The sequence below is a fragment of the Trachurus japonicus genome, chromosome 3 (assembly GCF_045865225.1).
Source record: "Trachurus japonicus isolate A0001 chromosome 3, Traja_1.0".
NCBI lineage: Eukaryota > Metazoa > Chordata > Actinopteri > Carangiformes > Carangidae > Trachurus > Trachurus japonicus.
Genome location: NC_140909.1, coordinates 28,969,882 through 28,976,564, shown reverse-complemented (window position 1 = coordinate 28,976,564; position 6,683 = coordinate 28,969,882).

Sequence of the window (6,683 nt, the reverse complement as noted above, 5' to 3'; positions counted from 1 at the left end):
AAACCAAGAAATCCCATGAGCCTCCGTAGCGTAGCTCTGAGCAGCTTGCGGCTCTGCTCCGCTGTTCTAAAAATAGCTTGTACAGACAAATAAAGGTAACAACCCTACTGCTATGACTATAGGGATTATGGCAATGGGCAATTTGCCAAATGTTGAACTATCCCTTTAATGTTAAATTTAAAGACCAGGTAAACCAAGAATAAATATGTGTTTTAAGTTTATAATACCACAAGAAAACATTTTATTAACCACTCTGTCAAATTTGGAGGACTAAAAAAGTCGTTAAGTATATACAATTCTGCATCAAAGTTGTCAATAAATGAGCAGTTTTCTCTGCTTCCGGACGGTGGGGGCGTGTCGCGATATGGTCGAGCTGCAGGCAAAGAAACCACGCCCCATGGCAGGAGAGCTATAGACTTCACTTGCTGAACATCCCTGATACACAAACATGTACACGTTGTCATGAAATAAAGACGGGAAAGTAACCTCAAACACACTCCACCACACACCCCAGTCCTCAGCACTGACACAGCTGATAAAACTTCAGGAAATATTCTTAGCTCAACTCTTGGGGCCGGATTTACTAAAGGTTTGCGTGTATTAAAACGTGTGCAAACGTGATTGCACGCGCAAACACACGTGGAACCTGATCTACTAACCGGGCGCACCGAGGATTGCGTCTCTCAAACGGGCAAAATAGCACGTGCGATCCATTTAGCGTGTTTGCCTTGATGAATATGTAAATATGGGCGTTTCTGCCAGAACGCGCAAAATACTGGGAGGAGTAGATGCAAATAGATTTATTTAGCGCACGCAATGTGATTTACCAAACCAGGAAGAGTCTTTATTTACCACGTCTGAAAACCATGTACTAACTGATACAACTTTGCCAAAACGTATGCGTTTATTGGTTTGATACCTGTCAGAGCCCCATGATCTTACATCTCTGCATTTCCTCACGTCTGGGTAATTCTCTAACAGTTTTTCAGCCGTGTTAAAAGTCTTTTACGTGCCGTTACGCACGGCGCACGTCTGTCCTGCAGTGCGCAAGGTGTGTGATTGTCGCTGCAGCTGCTGCCTGTTCGTCACTATATGACGAGTTGGGCCCTGTAGTGATTTGTGTTTATTAATCTAAACAGAGCACGAGAGAGATGAACACACATGCTGTCTTTGTATGAATCGGATCAAATGTCATTCTGTCCCTTCGTCCATCCAGCTGTCCACTCTCTCCATGGCGGAAACGATTACCACGCGCAAAACCCTCATTTGCATATTGTGGTTTGCACGTGTTTTCATTTAGCGGGTTACTCTTAGTAGATCAGCTGTTTTGCGTGCACTAACCAAACATGCAATATTTTAGCGGGTGCAAACAATTTAGCGCCCGTTATCTGGGACCTGGTTACACCCCGCCTTTTCGAAACCCCGCCTTTCCGACAATAGACTTCCATTCATCGTAATAGCGGGGTTTTCTATTTTTTCTATTTTTCTAGACCCCGCTATTCCGACAAGGCTATTGGGTAAACCTCCCCACTCCGAACGGACAGACGGACCTAATCAGAAAGGAAACGGAGGCTGTGCAGTGCGCAATGCGCATTGATCCTTTTTTCCTTTTTGGGGTCAAACGGATCATGTGCATAATTAACTGCAACTGTAACAGCGGTGTTTCGAAGTGGGGGTGTTTCGGAACAGCGGGGTGTTGAAGTGGAGGTGTGTCGGAATGGAGAGCTGTCCCCCTGGGACCTTAGTAAATTCGGCCCTTGGTGTCTAAAACAGTCAGCAGCAGCAGCAGCAGTCATCCAGCTGCAACATGTTATAATCCACCATGCTGCTCCCGTTTACATCTCGTTACCGGTCAGCGTGTTTCATCCATTTGCATTGTGTGAAAAAAAATAAAGTTTTTAGCTAACGTTAGCTTAGCTTTAGCTTCAAGTGTCCTGACAGGAGAAGCAGTAGCAGAGACAGTGAATTATCTCTGGACCTGGTACCGAGTCCAGGCACACCGCATCCGAGCTGAGCAGCAGCTAAAAACTTTTTTTTCTCTTTCACACAATGCAAACGGAGGAAACGGGCAGACCGCGAGTAACGATCCAAACGGGAATAATATCGATCGGTGGATTATTAACTGGATGACTGATGCTGCTGCTGCTGCCTGTTTTAGACACCAGAGTGAAGGTAAGAAATGGTTTGATCAGCTGTGTGTCCGCTCGGACGTGTGGTGGACTGAGACCACGGCGGAGTTTTTTTTTTTTGACGGTGTTTTCTGTCCGTGATTTTATGGCTGGTCTCCCGTGTGTCTGGTTGTGTGCGTGAGTGGAGGCTGTTTGGTCGGACAGTGTGTTAATGAGGGAGACTCTGGTCAAAAGACGGTGTTGCTGCTGCTGCTGTGTGTGTAACGTTGTGAGGGGTGTGTGACCGGGGGAGTCAGCCTCTCTCCCTGCGGTGACGGCTGTTTATCACGGTGTGAATACGTTAACGTTAGCACTGGAAACTCGTTATGAAGGAACAGGACAGTAGTGGTCTCCCCTGTGTGTGAACATGAACTACGTTTAGTTAGCTGGCTGTTACACGTGTTTCAGCTAGACTGAAGAGCAAGTGGGACGGAAAACCTCTGAAGTCAGTTGGCTGAATGTATTTATATGTAGAGCAGAGCAGGGGGCGGGTTTATGTAAGTATGGCCGCTTTACGTAAAGCAGCCCTCGACTTAAGCCCGCCCATTCTAAACCTGCACACAGAACAGTCTCTGAGGCCTAGCTCCTCAAGGAAATGATGAATGGGAAAAATATTTTTTACATGTTTTGAGGGACACATTTAAGGCCTAATTAATATGATAAGAAGAAAAATACTGAATTTGGTTTACCCGGTCTTTAACTTGTGTTTCAACCTGTAATTTACTACAACTGTGTTAATTTATTCATGGTACTTATTCACTGTATCCACTGTATTATTTGCTGTATTTGTATTATTGCATTTTAACCGTATTCTGTATATTTTAAAGCCTGACCAGGGACAAAGACTGCAAATTAGCTGAAGCTAGATGTCATCACGTGTTTACTATTTCCTGTGGCAATGTTGTATGCATGGTCCCTGTTAAATAAACATTCAAATAAAATAAACTACTCTGAGTGATAGATTGAGTCCAGTGGAGGTTTGTACCTGTGTGTTTCCCAAGATTTATCACGGGTATAATTCATATTTTCAAATGTTTGTGTTTAATTTAATTCACTGTGATTTTTGTTGTGCACAACTCCAAACTGTATTGTGGCCATGAAGACGCACCAAAGTTTCAGAGAGTCCAGCACCACCCAACTGACAGTCACGTAAAACCTCTCATTTAGTCTGACAGACTAAAGAGATACAGAGCATGTCACCCAGCCTCATCAACAAGAAACGTGTGTATGTGGTTTTCAAAAGTGCAGTGCTGACGTTTACTGGAAAATACTGAATGAGCAAAACAGCTGAAGCTTACTGGTTTATTCAAATGTGTTTTTTTCTGTGTTTGTTTCTTTTGTTTTTTCTTTTTCTTCTCTCTTGGACACATTTTACTCGCAACAGACTGGTATGTGGACTACTATTTCCAGCCAACCCAGTCCCCATATTAGTATCACCTAAATAATGACAAATAGGCCACCTAAGCAATATAGATGCTTAACCCTTAATGTTAAAGCTATGGTCTACGATTTGGAGCATTGGTAATTATTATTAACATCGTTTATACAGCGATTATGGTCCTGTGGTCCGATATACACAATATAAATAGCAAAAAGAACCAAAAAAATCCATTCAGTCTATCAGCCGTGGGCCTGCATAGAAATTGACCAATGGGCGCCGTGTGCCCCGTCCGGCTCCCACTGGCTCGTATCCTCCATCCTATCCCCTTGTCTCCCCTGCTCCTCCTCGACCCGCCTCGTCCCCACCCCCTCCGCTTAGAAACTACAAGTAGTTGTAACCGCTCTGAGCTGCTCAGCCACAGACACATGAACCCACCAATTCAGCGCCTGCTGCCCTCCACCCCCGGTCGGTCTGCCGAAAAAAAGCCCCACTAGGATTCAGAGAAGCACAGTACAGAAGCACAGAATGTGTTGCTGCCCGTATTACTGGTACCGGTGTCGCGTCGAGTCTCCCTGATCCTCTCCCAGACACACAGCTGCTTCCAGCCGCAGCCTGACCGGGGTGCTCTGTCTGCACCCTGCACACCGCGGCCCTGCTGAGCTCCTGGTCTTCCTCCTCTCCCAGACACACAGCTGCTTCCAGCCGCAGCCTGACCGGTCTCTCTGCACTGCGGCGCCGCGGAGCTCCAGGCCCCGGTCTTCCTGCTCCTCTTCCCCAGACACAGCACCCTGTGGCCGGTCACCCAGCGCGAGGAGTCTCCCTGTAGCATGAGGCTGTGCTAACGGCTGCTAATGGCGGCGCTGCTCGTACCATCGGTCGCCGCGGTCCCGTTGCCGGGGACGGCGACGACGGTACTGGCACCGGTAACGAGGCGGTATTAGTGGGCTAGCGCCGAGCACAGCCTCATGCTACAGGGAGACTCTTCACGCTGGGTGACCCGGCAGATCATGAAACTGACGGTGGCGCACCGTGATTACATCGGGCTGGGATCGAATCCTTTGCCGAACTTGCCATATTTCTTTTCTATTTTGAACTGAGATCACATTTGCCATCTACACCATTTCACATCGTATAAAGCCATAGACTATTTAGACTTGTTTCAGAGGAGAATATAATTCATAGCAGAGCCTAATAGCTATATCAGGCTAAGTCAATACCGAAAGCCTATCACAATCATATGCCAAATGAGAAACTTCATGTTTATTTTATATTTTTATTGTGTCAGCTTGAAACCATACAACCATGTAACGTTTGTTGAACAGGAGTGTGCATGGCAAATCAAATCTCAAACAATCAATTATAGCTGCTGCGCAGCGATGGGTCGGGTCCGGGCTACTTTTGGGCAAATTTTGGCAATTCTGAGCAACAAACAGGAGAATAGGAAGACAAGACAGTTGTCCTTATAATGTCCAATTTGGACCAGTTGAGGGTTGAACCCACAACCTCGGGAACCAAAGACCGTTGCCTATCGCACTGAGCTAATTGACAAGTGGGAGTGCAATAGTGGCTTCACAAATTGAGTAAGCCATTCACTGTCGTGTAGGCAGATTTGAAACCACAGTAAAAAGAAAAATCAGTTTTTGAGGTAATGATATGTATTTGTTAAACATCTACTGTGACTCTAAGATGTTAGGAGCCTTCGCACATAGTCCAGTCCAAGCTATTTGGATTTTTAAAATTAGAAGCTTGCTGTGATGCCACCATTAGGACAATTGTCTTGTGTTTCATGTTGAGGACAACTGACATTTTGATCTGTCATCATCATCATCATCACCCTTGCTGGGACTCGAACCCACAGCCTCTGACACCAAGAACCAGCTCCTAACTCACTGAGCTAATTGGCTGGTAGTGAGACCTGCTGTGTAGCTTCATTTATCCACTCAGGTGAGCCAGTGCCCGGGCAGCTGTTGTAAAGGCAGATTTCAAAAATGGTCATAAAGTCAGAAATTATGTTATCTAAACAAAAATCTGTTAACACATAAATTGCATTTAGACAGCAAAACAGCTTGAGGACATGTGACATTTTGATCTGTCATCATCATCATCATCATCATCATCATCATCACCCTTGCTGGGTCTCGAACCCACAACCTCTGACACCAAGAACCAGCTCCTAACTCGCTGAGCTAATTGGCTGGTAGTGAGACCTGCTGTGTAGCTTAATTTATCCACTCAGGTGAGCCAGTGCCCGGGCAGCTGTTGTGATGAAATGGTCAAAATTTCAGAAATTCAGTCATCTAAACAAAAATCTGATAATACATAAATTGCATCTTGACAGCATGGAAATGTTGGTGATTTGTTTTTAATGATAAGTGTTTTGCTTCATAAGAGAAAATCTGATGTTTAAAAATTCCACACTCACATTGGCTGCAGTTGTTCCCATGAGAGCAGAATTCAAAATGTTCTCAAAAATTCAGTTTTTGAATTAAAATTCTGATATTTGCCAAACTTCATTAACATGACTCCAGAATATTCTCGTTTTTTTTCAGGAAGTTTGAAAATGTATTTAGCAAGAATTTGATGGTATATGTTTACAGTAGTGTTTACAGTCAAACGTTTTCATGCACTGTAGGCTCAATTTTGCTTAATCAAAAATCCGAGAAACAAGTTTTGTGGAGGACGGTCTGGAGATGCTCTGTAGCAAGTTTGGTGACAATTGAGCAAAAATTGTGGGAGGAGATACATTTTAAAAGTTTTACAGTTATTGAAAAAAACAGAGTGATGGACTTCATAATTTGTAATGAGTTTAAGTGGACAAAAGTTTCAGCAGTATTGAGGCTACATTGTGGTGAAGTTTCAACACTGTAGCATCTACCGTTGGTTTGGTAGGAATTTTTAAAGTTTTTAAATTTAAACGCTTATTGTGCCCCCCCTAGGAGGGGGGGGCACATGTCCTTGGAGTTGAGTGAATCTGGCATGGGGTCGGATGTTTCTGTGAAGTTTGGTGAGTTTTCGCCCATGGGAAGTATGACTTCCTTGGAAGAAGAAAGAAAGAAAGAAAGAAGAAGAATTCCTAGGAATACAATAGTGTCCCGGCAGCTTAGCTGCCCGGACCCTAATGAACCAATGAATGA